Here is a 17,834-nt window from a genome sequence, read left to right on the forward strand (position 1 = left end):
ATTGGTCACTGAAAACCCTGAGTATGTTGGTGGTGTATTCGCTGGGTCCAATGCTTCATTCATCCTTACTTTGCTTTAAATTGAATTTCAACTCACAGAGAGGGGGAAAAATGGGAAAAGAAGGAAAGAAAAAAAAGAATCGGTGAAAGCAATGAAAAGTGTAGAGAACATAAATATAAATCTGCCTCCTCTCATTCTGCTACAAAATATTAGAGATCAGCTTGATTTTTTTTTTTTCCTGTAGTTAAGCATTTGCGGGGGAAAATCAATCTGTGCTTGTTTGTTTGTTTGCAAACTAGACTATCCTCTTGAATAAAAATATGTGTACATAAGAATCGATTTCTTTTCTCAGAATTGTGTTGAGCAGTTTGGAAAATACCGAGATAATAAAGAATCTTAGGTCAATGCTTGATAGAAGTTTCATTTTCTTGAAAAACATGAATGGATTTGTTGGCGTGATTCGGTTATAGGACCATATGGCTACACATTTTTGACCACTCTCACATTCTGAAAGCACTGTCTGTCTCTCACACCGCTACGCTCACTAGATCTTCCTTACTCTTCACTAGCTTGCACTCCTGCATGAACCTGTGTGCTTCACGTCTTTGACATACCGTAGATGTTGTTCCTACCTTGTGTCTTCAAATATTCTCACTTTCTATACTCTGTAGGCATCTCAAGCACTTCATCCACTGGTTTCCCTTACTCTATATGCCTGGTAATGTCCAAATGTATATCTACCAACTAGATCTGCCTCTCATATAACTAACTACGACTGCGTATCTCCTCCTAATTGCATCACAGCAACTTCATCCAAATCCAAGCTTATCAACTTGCTTCTCCTATATGGCTTCTCAACCAAAGTAACAAACGTCCATGCTAGGACTTAGGCCACTATCATGTATTCTCCTATTTATTCAACCTCATTCTCATTCTGCATAATCAATAGACAGATACTACTGATCCTATTTTCTAATTTTCTTTTTTGTCCTATTTTCTAATTTTCTTTTTTGTCCTTAAATCTCTTTACTTTTCACAATAGCCACTCTAGTTATCATAACTGATGATCTTATGACTAAGAGCCTCCTAACTGTTGCCTTCAAATGGAGTGGTTTCTTTCTTTCTTTCTTTCTTTCTTTCTTCTTTCTTTCTTTCTTTCTTTCTTTCTTTCTTTCTTTCTTTCTTCTTTCTCTTTCTTTCTTTCTTTCTTTCTTTCTTTCTTTCTTTCTTTCTTCTTTCTTCCTTCTTTCTTTCTTTCTTCTTTTTAAAATATTTTTAAAATTTACTTATTCATGAGACACACACACACACCCACACACACAGAGGCAGAGACATAGGCAGAGGGAGAAGCAGGCTCCATGCAGGGAGCCTGACATGGGACTCAGTCCTGGGACTCCAGGACCACACTCTGGGTTGAAGGCAGGCACTAAACCACTGAGCCATCCGGGGATCCCCTGGAGTGGTATTTCTAAAGTGCAAACCTTAAGCCATCTTAAGACTTTGTACTGTCTTCCAATTGCTACTAGGCTAAGTTTCAAACATTCACATCTAGGCTCTGTTCTCAGTCCTTTCCTAGTGCATTTTGTATTCTTACACGGGCAACTTTACTTGCTTTTTTTTTCTTGAAACTTGATGTAACATTACAATTGACTTTTACTCATTTCCTTTGTGTCCTTTATATCTCAAATTAGACATTGCCACCTCCAAAATATTCTTTGTGATCTCTCCCATCTGGGTGGATTGGTTACCTAATGCAGATAACTTTAACTCTCTATCAGATGATAATACTTATCACATTTATAGGAAATAATTGTCTGTCTTCCCTCCGTAATGAATTTTCATTGCATAAAGAATTATTCTATCTTAATTACTGTTATTCTTATATTATAAAAGATAAACAATTTTTTTTTTAAATGTATTATTCTGGGATGCCTGGGTAGCTCAGTGGTTGAGTGTCTGCCTTCAGCCCAGGGTGTGATCCTGGACTCCCAGAATCGAGTCCCCCATCAGCCTCCCTGCATGGAGCCTGCTTCTCCCTTTGCCTATGTCTCTCATGAATAAATAAATAAAATCTTTTAAAAAATGTGTTATTCCGGGATCCCTGGGTGGTGCAGCGGTTTAGCGCCTGCCTTTGGCCCAGGGCGCGATCCTGGAGACCCGGGATCGAATCCCACATCGGGCTCTCGGTGCATGGAGCCTGCTTCTCCCTTTGCCTATGTCTCTGCCTCTCTCTCTCTGTGACTATCATAAATAAATAAAAATTAAAAAAAAATGTGTTATTCCAAGAGGAGAATAATGAATATTTTAAAAGCAGCATTAAGAAGATGGGCATGTTTTCCGCTTATGTCTTTAGTCTTTTTTTTTTTTAAGATTTTATTTTTAAGTAACCTTTATATCCAGTGTGGAGCTAGAATTCACAACCCTGAGGGTCAAGAGTCGCATACTCAGGAGTGACTGGGTGGCTCAGTTTGTTAAGTATCCAACTTAGACTCAGGTTATGTTCTTAAGGTCCTGGGATCAAGCTGGTGTCCGGCTCCTCGCTCAGTAGGAGTCTGTTTCCCTCTCCCTCTGCCTCTACCCCTCTGCCCCATCATGCATGCTCATGTGCTCTCTCCCACATAAATAAATAACATCTTTAAAAAAAAAAAAAAAAAAAAAGAGCTGCACACTCCATTGACTGAAATAACCCTAAAAAGAGCCCTGTCCTTTCGTCTTGATTGTATGGTGCAGAAAGCTCTTAGGATCCTCATATTGCTCCCTAGTGGCACAGAGAGGAGGCAGGTGCTGAGATGAATATGGCTGCATGTTTCCTGGCCTTGCTGAAGAACACTTCATGTCATAAGCACAGTAAAAATGATTCAGTGATGTGTGGCTGGCTTTTAGTAGAGCATGTGACTCCTGATCTCTGGGGTGTGAGTTCAAGCCCCACACTAGGTGTACAGATTACTTAAGAAAATAATAATAATAATAAAAAGGATGATACAGAACTGCCAGGACCAGAGGCACCATGTGGCCTAGAGGTGAGAGTTTTGTTGGTAACCAGCCATATATTATAAATGACAGTTTGTCCCCGCTATATGGTCATTAGTTAGACGTCTGAATGACTGGGGTTGAATGATATTATTCCGCAATGTTATTAAAGACAAAGGAGAGCACACTTGAAATTTGTGGACTATGATTCAAAACCACAAAACGTCTAAAAGAAAAACATCCATCCTGATTAAGCACACTATTCTCTCCAAAACATTTTTGAAAACTTAATATATGTCAGGTAATGTTAGATGCTGGAGATCTAAAGATGAATAAGATCAAGTTCCTCTCTAAAGAAACCAAGCAATAGTAGTTGAGTTGAACATATAAACAAATAATCTAAATAAAATAATATCAGCATGTACAAATTATGAGAATGGAAGAAATCAACTTTTTTTGACCATCAGAATAACATTCATGAAGAAAAAATAATTTGAATTTTGAGAAATGAGAATTGAAATCTTGAAAAAAGACAGTACTGTGAACAAAGAAAATGCATATGTATAGTTTCAAACTAGCATGCTGTTTTCAGAGAATGATATATTATTTTCTTGACTTACAAAAGAAAGAACATTCTCCATGTAGGTGTTCATGCAGATGTTTGTATTTAAGGAAAAAGTGAGAAGCCAAAAATCTCCATTTCCTCCTCAGTATGAGGGTACCTCATAAATATTTAAGACAACTACTCTTACCTTGGAGAATATGAGAGGAGCTTTATTGTTCTGGTGTCAACATATCCTTCCAATTTTCTATTTAATAACTTCAAACAATTGTATGTTAGATGTAAACCAAACCAATATCAATTTACAGAAAAAAAAAAAAAAAAAAAAAAACTAGGTCTCCTTTCATTTGCTAAGAGCATGTAGTTGGCCATGTCTTCCTAGAGCCCTGTGTTACTGAGTCCAAGATCTCATCCAGTCTCACACGGGAACTGGTCATGATTCACACAACCCGTCATTCAATAATACATATTGAAGTTGTAATTTTTGTGCCAGGTAATCACCTAGTTGCTGTAATACATTAATGGAAGGAGAAAACAGACAAAAACCGCTGTTCTTTTTGGAGCTATATCGTAGTAGAAATGGTTGTGAAAGATATGTCAAAATCGTACATAATGAATGATTCCATTTATATAAAATTCTAGATAACACAAACCAATCTATAGTGACGAAAAGGAAGTCAGCGGTTGCATGAGACTAGAGTGGAAGAAAAACTGACATAATTGAATGCAAGGTAACTTTGGAGGTGATACAAATATTTGTTATCATGATGGTCGTAATGGTTCCATGGGAGTATATATGCATAACAAAGCTCATTAAAGTGTATAATTTAAATATGTGCATGGTTGTTTTACATCAACCTTACTTATAAGTTACAGTAAAGTTGTAAATACATGGAAGTAAAATATAAGCACTTCTAGAATAGCAGATAATTCACTGCCAACTTTCTGCTGCATTAAAAACTATCATAGTGATTTCTTGGTGCATAAGAAATTGATCCCATTTGGAAACAGAAATGCAAGAAATAAAAAGCTATATAAGAATAGAAACATAAGTATATCAAATCAGTATTGAATTAAAAAAAAACAAGAATAATGTCATCTGGAGCCTTAACTAAATTAGGAACAAATATACCGCAAAACAATACAACCACCAGTAAATAAATATAAGTAAATTATGTAAAACCCAAAATAGTATCTGTCAAGAGGCAGAGTTATTAACTTACACTGAATTATAATAAATGAAGGAAACTTTTTATTTTTTAGGACAGTCACTAAATAAATAGTAAATAATAATAATAATAATAATAATAATAAATTAAATACTCCAAAAGAAGGTATTAGGAAAGAAATAGCCATAGACAGGTGGGAAAAACAAACAACAACAATACCAAGAATAAGATAGTGCCTATAGACCCAAATACAATTACATTAAATGAAAATGGACTAAATGGAGTAAGATCAGGTTAATTTTAGAGCTTTTTTTCTCATAAACTTATATGATTATAAACTGGAAAAAGTAATTGACTTTGTGGCTACATTTATTAGTTTAGTAATTTCTTATTTAAATATATACACAGAGAAATGCACAGATCATAAATATAAGCACAAACTGATGTACCCATTTAATAAAAACACAGATCAAGGACCAGAGCATTACTATGACTACAGAGGCTATACATTTAATATGTATAAAATAATTAAAGTATTCAAGAAATAATTTCCATCGTAAGTTCTTATTTGATCTTTGAACTATATGAATATATTTTATATATTTATATAATATTGTCCATTAAATAGCAGGTTTATTTTATGTATATTTACTATGTCTATTTCTGGCCGAAGAACAACTTATGAATGATAGCAAATCTTTTACATTCTTTGAGACTTTCTTTATTAGCCAGCATGCTGTTGACTTTGGTAAACAATTCTTATGAACTTGAAAAAATTTGAATTCTGTAATCATTGAATGCAATTTTCTATAAGTTGGGTCAAGTTTATCAATTGTGTTAATCGGATCTTCTTAGAACTTACTCTTTGTTGTTGTTTCTGTTGAGATAGGTGCATTAATACCTCATACTACTATTGTACCTTACTTTATTTTTCCTCTCAGTTCTCCTAAGTTTAGTTCTACTATTCATATATTTTGAAGCTACTGGTTATGAACATATAGATTTAAGACTGTGATTATCTTTTTGGTGAATTTTGGCTATCTTATTATGAAATGTCTATTTTTATCTATTATAGTGTCTTGACTTAAAATTTACATGTGTCTACATTTGTCTAACTAATAAAGATATCCTTTGGTCAATACTTGCATTATGGTCTTTTTTTTATCCATTTGTGATCATCTTTCCTCAGTGTTCATATTGTGAGTGTGCCTTGCATTATATGTATATTTATTTTTGGTTTCCCAGTTTCAAATCTTAGTCTTTTCATTTGGAGTAGTCAGTCTTCATATATTTTAATTACTGACATAGCTGTGTTAATATCTATCATTTTCCTACTTTTTTCTCTTTTTAAACCCATCTGTTTTATGTTTCTCTTTTTGTCTTGTCACATATGTATTATGTATATAATACATATATAAATGATATATATATACATATATAAAAATATATATGTATATAAATTACATATATATAATTTTGGGGGAAGGGGGGAGAGAGAGTGAGAGAGAGAGAGAGAGAGAGAGAGAAGGGGCAGAAGGAGAGGGAGAGAGAGAATCCCAAGTAGGCTCCATGCCCAGCACAAAGTTACATGCAGGGCTTAATCTTACAACTCTGATCTCATGACCTGAGCCAGAACCAATAGTTGGATGCTCAACCAACTGAGCCACTCAGGAGCCCAATCTTATCATATATTTTTAATTACATATTTTATTACCATATTTTTCTACCAGTCCATTTGTTACTTATGAATTATTATAATTTAGTGGTTACCCTAGAGCACCTTTTCATCTTGGCATTGTTGATATTTTAGTATGAATAATTCCTTGTTGAGGAGATTCTCTTGTGTTTTGTAGAATGTTTAGCAGCATCCCTGGATTCTAATCACTAGATGTCTGTCGCACTCCTCTCCCCAGTGGTGACATCCAAACTAAAATTATCAGATTGCCAAATATCCCTTGGGGGCAAAAATGCTCCCTCATTGATAGTCCCAAACCATTCTTGAATATTGTAGTCAATGGAAATCATTCATTTTATCAGTTCTACAGTGCAGTTGAACTCTGAAATACTTTAAATTCATTTACCCCTTTCAACTTTTCATCATTTCTATGTAGTTTAGTACAACATAAATTTTAAACTCCACCATATATTACCACTAATTTTGTACAGTAATTTAATTTGTGTATACATACCCACACACTTTTTATTAAGATTATTTATTTATTTTGGAGAGAGAGAAGGAGCAAGAGAGAGAGAGAAGCATACTCCCCATCAAATGTGCAGGGACCCTGATGCAGCCTTCAATCTCATAAGATCATGACCTGAGCTGAGGGCAGATGCTCAAATGACTGAGCCTCCGTGTTTGCTTTGGTTTTTGATGGGTAAATCAAACTGTATTTTTACAATAATTGTATTTCCCCTCTCAAAAATTGTTTATTTTTATTAAGGTATAATAGATATATACCAGTATAGTGGTTTCAGGTATACAACATAATGATTCAGTATTTGCATATTTTGCAAAATGATCACCACAATTCATCTAGTTAATGTTCATCATTGTACATAGTTACAACTTTTTCTTCTCGTGATGAGAACTTTTAAGATTTACTCTTTTAGGAACTTTCAGATATGCAATACACTATTAACTATAGTCACCATGCTACATATTACCAAAGTTATAAGGATGCAATTTGAGAAAACAAAGACTTATACATCATTGTGACAGAAAACAAAATTTGGTATGCGCTGCTATAACCAAAGTGTTGTATCAAATAACTCTTCCTCTTATCATGAGATAGAGTGTGCATTGATTTTGTCTCGGGTTTTAATCTCATCCCTACTGGTCAATGCTCATTTGGAAGTTGAGAGAAATATAAAAATTAGAGAAGTAGTCAGCACACTGTTGATGTTTGGGAGGCTTTGTTTTGTTCTTTATGTGTGCTGTTTCAAGATCGTTTCATCATTGGTGTAAGAGTATATGTAGGAAAGAGGATAACATAAACATAACAGGGGTCACAACCATGCAGGTAGAACCATAGAATGGGGTACAGTGGCTTATGAAATTTTGCTTGGTGGCCTAAAATAGTAAATTATCCTCAAGTCCATTAATTGTGATTTATTAAGTGGACATAGATAAGGAAATGTTGCTCTTCTACATTGATTGTCCCATTATTTGTTTCTAATTCAAGTTTCACTGCATTAACTAAGAGTATAATAACCTAATCACAATTGATTAGCAGCAGTTTTCTTGATTATGAATACAACCCATCTTTTGTTAAAAACTTACTTGGAAGTGAATTATGGGAAAATTGATGATGTTTTTACTTTTATTTTTTTTCCTCTAGCTTTGGAATACATGAAATTTATCTTTTTTTCAAGTTTTTATTTAAATTCCAACTAGTTAACATACGGTGTAATATTAGTTTCAGAGTTTAGCAATCCATCACTTAATACAACACTCAGAGCTCATCACGACAAATGCCCTCCTTAATTCCCATCACCCATTTAGCCCATCCCCTTGCTCACTTTCCCTCCAGCAACCCTCACTTTGTTCTCCGTAGTTAAAAGTCTGTAGAATACATGGAATTTTATATTGCTCTTACTCATGCCACCTTTGGTTATGTTTTTTGACCCATATTTAAAGTTTTGGGAAACTTCAGATATGTCCTTATTTAAAATTTATTTTTCTCTATATGGTATTTTTATAATTATTTATACATAAGGTATATTATAGATTGTCAGAAACAATACTCACATATCCTGTCATCTCTCATAGATCCCTCTTCTATCCTGGCCTCCCTTACAATATTTAGCTGAAACAGGACACAAAGATAGCTTTCAATGAAATTTAGTTACATAATATGGAGTAGAGGAATGGAAAAGGTATTACATTTGAAGAAAAAAATGATTGAGAAAGAGACATAAGTGAGGATGTCTATCCAGATAGATAGAGGATGTCTATCTCTGATAGAACCAATGGAAGGAGGAAGAAAAGACCCTGGAGTGTGTTGAGGAGAGTAGGGTTGCAGATTTGGGCAGACAGCTAGCAAGCAGAACTATTTTTGAATAAGCAAGATATTGAATGGATAATCAGGGGATAGAAAAATGATGTAATTACATAAATGACAGGTCTAAAATTGCTTTAATATATTTAAATAATACCTGCATGACAAATGGAATTAATAAGGCTGATTCATTACTTCCAAAAATAAGGAAAATCACTTTCTGGTAGTTAGATTTGCACTTTGCAGGACCTTTTAATACCTTTATAGAAGTACTGTATTTTGTACCCTATGAATTTTGTTTTGACACATGTGTGATTATAGCATTTCTGCCAGTTATAGAGCAGGGAATGATTAAACACTTTTTGACATATAAAATAATGCAGCATTTTGAATCCATGTGCAATACCCTTAATTAATAAATTTAAGGCCATGATCAATGTAAGGAGAAAATGGAATAGCATAGGAAAAAAAAAAAAAAGAAAGAAAGAAAAAAAGAAAAATAAATTAAAGACAGTGCAAATCAATCATTTAGTAGTCAATCCAAACTCCAATTAATATATCAAGGCTATATTAAATCAGCTTTCAGCATATAAGAACTTAGAGATTTCTGCACCCATCAGCCTTTCTTGAGAAATTTACCTCACCAAAGGGTAGCAGACTTTTTCCATTAATAGCCAGACAGGAAATAATTTTCACTTTGTCAGCTGTATGATCTCTGTTTCAACTCCTCAACGTTTGCACTTTAGTGTGAAAGGAGATATAGACAAATATGTAAACAAGTGGGTATGACACTGTTCCAATACAATTTTATTCATTAAAAAAAAAGATAGTGGGCCATGTCTGGTCCATAAGATGTAGTTTGCCAGCCCCTATACTATATAATAAGCTTCATTTAGCCAAACGATGAGTGGGAAAACTTCAGTACAATAACTGATTTAAAACTAAATGAATGTATATACAAAGCAAAGGTGAGGATGATGGCGTTATATTAACGTGGAAATGTTATATATTGTGTCAAAGTACAAATAATGTAACCAAATAGTAAGTAATAAAATAAGAGAAAGGAGATCAAGTATATTAAATAGTGTAAGTATGCAAATTTCACCAGAACAAAAACATAAACCTTCCTAAATTATTTTTAAGAGCAAAAAAATACATATCTCATCAATTAATAAACATAGCATACCTAACAAAATACACATTATAAAATATTTTGATAGAAGGGTGCCTTGACCTTCATCGGTAGAGCATGCAACTCTTGATCTTGGGAACATACGCTCAAGCCCTACCTTGGGCATAGAGTTTACTAAAATAAATAAATAAATAAATAAATAAATAAATAAATAAATAAATAAAATCTTAAAAAAATATTTATATATTTTTTTCTTTTTTTTCTTTTTTTTTAAATATTTAAAGAGAATGAAGACAAAACATATTCATAATGCAAATAAATATGAAGGAAATATATTAACTATTAATAGAAAATAATTTCAATTTGCCCCACAAGATAAAAGTCATCTATATTTTGTAGACTAGAGATGCATGTAAAATAAAGAACAATACAAGAAATGCAAATAAAAACTATAGATTGCAGGTAAGTGATCCTAATATCTAAGCAGAGTTCAAGACTACAGGCATTGAAGATATCAAAGAAGAACGTGATTTAATGTCAAAATTGACAATCCTCAGTAGTGATACAGATTGAACATAGGGATACTTAGGAGTACTTATGCATCAACAATGACTTGGAAATTAAAATTGTAGGTATTTCAAGAAGATTGCAAAGAAAGTCACTAGTAAGGAAACTCTTATCAGCTCTTTCAGTAGACGGTAGATCACACGGACAAAAATAAGTAAGAAGATAGAATATCTAAATAAAAAAATCTATAGGATTGATGTATATTGATGCATATTAAGCCTCACAAATTTACTTCAGGCACATAAATGTTAAAAACATTTACATTTTATCTAAAAAAAAAAAAAACTGTGTTATTAAGACACATTTGTCAAAGGAGTTGAGAATAAGGATTTAGCCAAGATTGTGCACTCTTTCATTTACAATTGAAGGACTTTTCCCCAAATCTCATACTTTACATTTTACATTTATTTCTTATTCAACTGCATCTCTAGAGAATCCTAGAGATTCAAGCTTTCATTTCCCAGAAAGGCAGAGGAAGGTTTTTATTTATTTTTTTTTTGCATTATAAAAGACAGAAAATTTGCATGACTAAACAACATAGGTGAAGTCAAAAGATAACTGACAAACTGGAATAAAATACTCAAGACATATACCTCACTGCTAATATATCTAATATATAAAGAACTAAAAAAAAAAAAAATGGAGTCAGAACCAAAGAGTCAACAGGAAAGTATAGATTTTTAACCTTTTTTGCACTTCTAATTGTCTTAGCCATCTATTTCTGATGGGGTAAAGAGTGATTATTTATGAAGTTTTTGGGTCGCCTACAGTATACTTCAATTTTGAATCAAAATGGAGAAAAATTTGGCAAGAAACTAGTTTTTAATATAAATAAAGCCACATAATTAGATTAACACTAATTACAAATCACACTAGCTTAAGGAAAAGAAGTCAGAGGTGTTTTTAGGGACAGAAGGTAACTAGATGAGTTGCTTGAGACACTTGAGTGTAAATTTAACATAGAAAATCAGCACACTTACGTGCATGTGTAAGCGTGTATATGTGAAATGATTACTTCTGATAGTTTTTTAGGGTGTATATTATATACGCCTCGTAATGGATAGTTATGCTAATTATGAGCTCAGGAGAAAAAGTCAATTTTAGGCAGAATTTAGAATATGCAGTGAATTTTTGATGCCATCAATATTCCCTCAATCCTTGAAATTCCCTCAATCCTTGATGCCATCAGTATTCCCTCAGTCCCTCATCGTTGAAATCTAATTCTCTCCTTCCGACGTTTTAAAGTCTACTGTAATATCTCTTCACACCCACTGAGTATTACTTGACTGATCAGGGCTTAGAGGGCTATCTGAAGGGCATTTGCATTTTGCAAAATACTTGAAGTGTGAATGCCATGGGTCGGATATCAGAGAGACAACATAAAGGCCATCAGACCTTTCTAGAATTCTTGAAACCATGTTATACTTACTCTGAGTAAAGCTGTTCTGTGCACATTTAGTTTAACCTAAAGCATGGCTGTACATATCAATTGCCTTAGCTCAAGACTGCTTGAAGGGTGAACAGTTTCTAAGTCATCCTTCCTCCAACCATCTTCGCTCTAATTCAAAGATTCAATTCTGCCTATTGTTTGTAGCTTTTAAAAATTTAGACTAAATGATATACATTTATCCATTTTTAATAAAAAATGAATTCAGACAAATGTCAGGAAAGGTTCCACATCGTAAATGAAATAACTTTAATTATTTGAACTTTCTATGTCAATTTGCTTCCTGATGATAAGCTCATCCATGTAAATTGTCCGAGTCACCAGTCATTCTGTGTCTGGCTAATTTTGTCAGCTGCAGGCGAGATTACCTCAAGGATAACATTATAATAATGATGTTTAAAGATTATTTTTAAATAAAAAGACTATTATTACATGTCATAATAAAAAATGATTATCAACTTCCCTCTTTATAGCCTATATATTTTGGTTATTGAAATTTGGTAGGGATGACAAGTACATAAAGAGGAACTACACGTACTTCTGATTCCATAAAATTTATTCAAATTAGCAGAATTAAGAAAAAAAAGTGAATATGAGGCCAGCGGAAATGGCTTGTTCATTTTTTTTTCTCCTGACAAGCTTGTATTAATTGATCACCCTCAGAACTGAAGTAAATTCAAAGAAAATCAATTTAAACATTCCCCAGCTATTGACCAATATGAGGTTGCTCTTTGAAGGACATAGCACATAAAAATAATGAAAGTTCATTTTGGTTTTTGATTAAGAACATAATCTCTTTTTAAAAAAGGTTTTATTTATTTGACAGAGAAAAAGAGAAAGAGAGGGAGAAAATGAGTAGGGGGGGGTGCAGAGGGACCAGCAGATTTGGGACTCGATCCCAGGACCCTGAGATTGTGACTTAAGCTGAGGTTAGATGCTTAACTGACTGAGCCGCCCATGGGCCCCAAGAAGGTAACCTTTATTCATAGTTTGCCTTTTTCAGTGAGTAAAAAGTGCTATAAAAAGCAATGGATACTTTTCTCTCCCTGGTTTACTTTTATTTATTTATTTTTTTAATTGTTGTAAGAACACAGCATGAGATTGATGAAATTTTAAGTGTACAATATGGTATTGTTGGCTACAGGCACGCTGTTGTCCAGCAGGTATCTAGAGCTTATTCATCTTGCATAACTCAACTGCGTTCCTGAGATTAGTGGGATGAAGGAAAGATTTCTGGGAGATTCCACAGCTCTGTGCAAGAGTGCGTGTTTGTACATATGAAGAAAAAGAATGATAGCTTTTGCAGTGAACTGGCAAGAGCACTGAGATTGGATGCATCATTTCTGAGGGTTTTTTTAAAGTTTTTTTTTTTTTAAATTTATTCATGAGAGACACATAGAGAGAGAGAGAGAGAAAGAGAGAGAGGCAGAGACACAGCAGAGGGAGAAGCAGGCTCCATGCAGGGAGCCCGATGCGGAACTCGATCCCAGGACCTCGGGGTCACGACCTGAGCCAAAGGCAGATGCTCAACCGCTGAGCCCCCCAGGCCTCCCATCATTTCTGAGTTTGAGTCTAAATATACTGCTACTTACAATATGTTTAACTTTGAGATTCTTTAAAAAAAAACTTTAAAAAAGGTATAATAGTAACCGACTCTTAGAATTATAGAAGAAGGAAGGTAAACAATGCATAGGATTTGGTTTTCAGTATAGAATACTAACCGATGTAAGTTAATGTATTTTTATCAGAACCATAACTGATGATTCATTGACGCATGATATTCCTCTGGGAATCCTATGAGACAGTTAAAATTTGCCACTAAACGGTTGCTTTTCTGGGGTTGTGGTAGCAATGTTTTTGCTTGCGAGAACAAGCAGGAATTGATACGGATACAGAAATTCAGAGCAACCCCGTTGTGTTAAAGGTTTGCACTTTTTTTTTTATTTTTTATTTATTTTTTATTGGTGTTCAATTTACTAACATACAGAATAACCCCCAGTGCCCGTCACCCATTCACTCCCACCCCCCGCCCTCCTCCTCTTCTACCACCCCTAGTTCATTTCCCAGAGTTAGCAGTCTTTACGTTCTGTCTCCCTTTCTGATATTTCCCACACATTTCTTCTCCCTTCCCTTATATTCCCTTTCACTATTATTTATATTCCCCAAATGAATGAGAACATATAATGTTTGTCCTTCTCCGACTGGCTTACTTCACTCAGCATAATATCCTCCAGTTCCATCCACGTTGAAGCAAATGGTGGGTATTTGTCATTTCTAATGGCTGAGTAATATTCCATTGTATACATAAACCACATCTTCTTTATCCATTCATCTTTCGTTGGACACCGAGGCTCCTTCCACAGTTTGGCTATCGTGGCCATTGCTGCTAGAAACATCGGGGTGCAGGTGTCCCGGCGTTTCATTGCATTTGTATCTTTGGGGTAAATCCCCAACAGTGCAATTGCTGGGTCGTAGGGCAGGTATATTTTTAACTGTTTGAGGAACCTCCACACAGTTTTCCAGAGTGGCTGCACCAGGTCACATTCCCACCAACAGTGTATGAGGGTTCCCTTTTCTCCATCCTCTCCAACATTTGTTGTTTCCTGCCTTGTTAATTTTTCCCATTCTCACTGGTGTGAGGTGGTATCTCATTGTGGTTTTGATTTGTATTTCCCTGATGGCAAGTGATGCAGAGCATTTCCTCATGTGCATGTTGGCCATGTCTATGTCTTCCTCTGTGAGATTTCTTTTCATGTCTTTTGCCCATTTCATGATGGGATTGTTTGTTTCTTTGGTGTTGAGTTTAATAAGTTCTTTATAGATCTTGGAAACTAGCCCTTTATCTGATATGTCATTTGCAAATATCTTCTCCCATTCTGTAGGTTGTCTTTGAGTTTTGTTGACTGTATCCTTTGCTGTGCAAAAGCTTCTTATCTTGATGAAGTCCCAATAGTTCATTTTTGCTTTTGTTTCTTTTGCCTTCGTGGATGTATCTTGCAAGAAGTTACTATGGCCGAGTTCAAAAAGGGTGTTGCCTGTGTTCTCCTCTAGGATTTTGATGGAATCTTGTCTCACATTTAGATCTTTCATCCATTTTGAGAAATGGACGCATTCCTGGAAAGCCACAAACTACCAAAACTGGAACAGGAAGAAATAGAAAACCTGAACAGGCCAATAACCAGGGAGGAAATTGAAGCAGTCATCAAAAACCTCCCAAGACACAAGAGTCCAGGGCCAGATGGCTTCCCAGGGGAATTTTATCAAACGTTTAAAGAAGAAACCATACCTATTCTCCTAAAGCTGTTTGGAAAGATAGAAAGAGATGGAGTACTTCCAAATTCGTTCTATGAGGCCAGCATCACCTTAATTCCAAAACCAGACAAAGACCCCACCAAAAAGGAGAATTACAGACCAATATCCCTGATGAACATGGATGCAAAAATTCTCAACAAGATACTGGCCAATAGGATCCAACAGTACATTAAAAAAATTATTTACCATGACCAAGTAGGATTTATTCCCAGGACACAAGGCTGGTTCAACACCCGTAAAACAATCAATGTGATTCATCATATCAGCAAGAGAAAAACCAAGAACCATATGATCCTCTCATTGGATGCAGAGAAAGCATTTGACAAAATACAGCATCCATTCCTGATCAAAACTCTTCAGAGTGTAGGGATCGAGGGAACATTCCTCGACATCTTAAAAGCCATCTATGAAAAGCCCACAGCAAATATCATTCTCAATGGGGAAGCACTGGGAGCCTTTCCCCTAAGATCAGGAACAAGACAGGGATGTCCACTCTCACCACTGCTGTTCAACATAGTACTGGAAGTCCTAGCCTCAGCAATCAGACAACAAAAAGACATTAAAGGCATTCAAATTGGCAAAGAAGAAGTCAAACTCTCCCTCTTCGCCGATGACATGATACTCTACATAGAAAACCCAAAAGTCTCCACCCCAAGATTGCTAGAACTCATACAGCAATTCGGTAGCGTGGCAGGTTACAAAATCAATGCCCAGAAATCAGTGGCATTTCTATACACTAACAATGAGAATGAAGAAAGAGAAATTAAGGAGTCAATCCCATTTACAATTGCACCCAAAAGCATAAGATACCTAGGAATAAACCTCACCAAAGATGTAAAGGATCTATACCCTCAAAACTATAGAACACTTCTGAAAGAAATTGAGGAAGACACAAAGAGATGGAAAAATATTCCATGCTCATGGATTGGCAGAATTAATATTGTGAAAATGTCAATGTTACCCAGGGCAATGTACACGTTTAATGCAATCCCTATCAAAATACCATGGACTTTCTTCAGAGAGTTAGAACAAATTATTTTAAGATTTGTGTGGAATCAGAAAAGACCCCGAATAGCCAGGGGAATTTTAAAAAAGAAAACCATATCTGGGGGCATCACAATGCCAGATTTCAGGTTGTACTACAAAGCTGTGGTCATCAAGACAGTGTGGTACTGGCACAAAAACAGACACATAGATCAGTGGAACAGAATAGAGAACCCAGAAGTGGACCCTGAACTTTATGGTCAACTAATATTCGATAAAGGAGGAAAGACTATCCATTGGAAGAAAGACAGTCTCTTCAATAAATGGTGCTGGGAAAATTGGACATCCACATGCAGAGAATGAAACTAGACCACTCTCTTTCACCATACACAAAGGTTTGCACTTTTAAGTTAAACTGTTGACACCAGCATTCACAGATTGTACGTTAGGCATAGACGGCTCCTGGTGTATCGGGGCACTTTATTTTCATTCTCAGTTCTGTTGCTAATTTGCATATCACTGGTCCTCCTTTTCCTACAAATGTAAAAAACCCAGAGAAGACATTCATTTTATTCAGATGGGACAAGATGGGCACCATAGAGAATTAAGAAGAACCAAAATTATGATGTGGAGTTAGGCTTTGGAAAGTCCTGCCTCCCTCCTGTCAGGCAGTAGAGTTCTACTTTTATCGTGGCCAGGCTCCTGAAAGATCTACTATACCAAAAACAGGTCCCCAAAAATGAAAATATCAGGATCCTTCTGGTGCTAATAGCCTGTGATTAATTCAGTTCCTACCTGTGATTAACGGATTCTATATAAAGCTCTGGATGGAGAATTCCAAATTCTCACATGCATAAGATAAATGTAGTATTTTTTTTTGTTTTTTTGTTTTTTTTTACTTTCAACCAAAGGAAGATAAAACCGTAGATTCTATGACTTAGTCCCCTGCTCTGATGAGCTCACATTCACACAGGATGCCACGCATCTCTCTCCTCAATGGCTCTACTTCTACATGGATGATGACGGGTGGGAGCTAACCAGGAAGGGACAGGCCTCTTCTGCAGGTGAGGCAGGGGAAAGAGGCAGGCAGAGACCGAGTTATCAGGAAAAGGGGGGGACGTGAATCATAAGGCTGCTGCAGGACAATCTGAGAGAGTCAAGGCATCACAAATTAAAATCAACAGGATCCAGAGTACAAGCAGACGGAGGAACAAAGACCTCTCTCAGAATCTCTCTAGCGTGGGATCTATTGGTAGCAACTGTGATCTCCGAGAGGTAGGAAAAAGTGAGGTTGCCTGGGGAAAGTGGCACAAGCGAAATCTTTGCCGGGGAATGTGCTCTCTATTTCACTGCGACATCCTTGAACTGGCTCTGTTAAGGCCTGCTGTTGAAAGAGCAACTAGTATCTAAGGTGATTCGTTTTAAAAAAAAAAAAATAAAAAAAAAAAAGAAAAAATAAGGTGATTCATTTTGGCAAAAATCACTTGAAAGTTGGGATGCACCAAACAAGTCGTTAAAAAGAAGTATGATGAATCCAGAAGGACACTGGTCTTCACAATGAGGCATGAAGAGAAAAGCAGATGAATAGTGAGTTTTCAAAGGTTTTCATATTTTTTTTGGATTATATTTGAGTGCGAGTGTTCTACACATTTAGGTGAGATAAAATTATGTCAATAGTATTCCAGATGAA

The 17,834-nt window shown here is 35.3% G+C and overlaps 1 long non-coding RNA gene across 2 annotated transcripts in view; it reads left to right on the forward strand.

The window, feature by feature from the left end:
- LOC144288498 (uncharacterized) overlaps positions 1-17,834 on the forward strand; it is a 67,968-nt gene that overhangs the window by 2,591 nt on the left and 47,543 nt on the right. The gene's annotated exons all lie outside the window — the stretch shown is intronic.

Source organism: Canis aureus, chromosome 18, assembly GCF_053574225.1.
Source record: "Canis aureus isolate CA01 chromosome 18, VMU_Caureus_v.1.0, whole genome shotgun sequence".
NCBI classification, from domain to species: domain Eukaryota; kingdom Metazoa; phylum Chordata; class Mammalia; order Carnivora; family Canidae; genus Canis; species Canis aureus.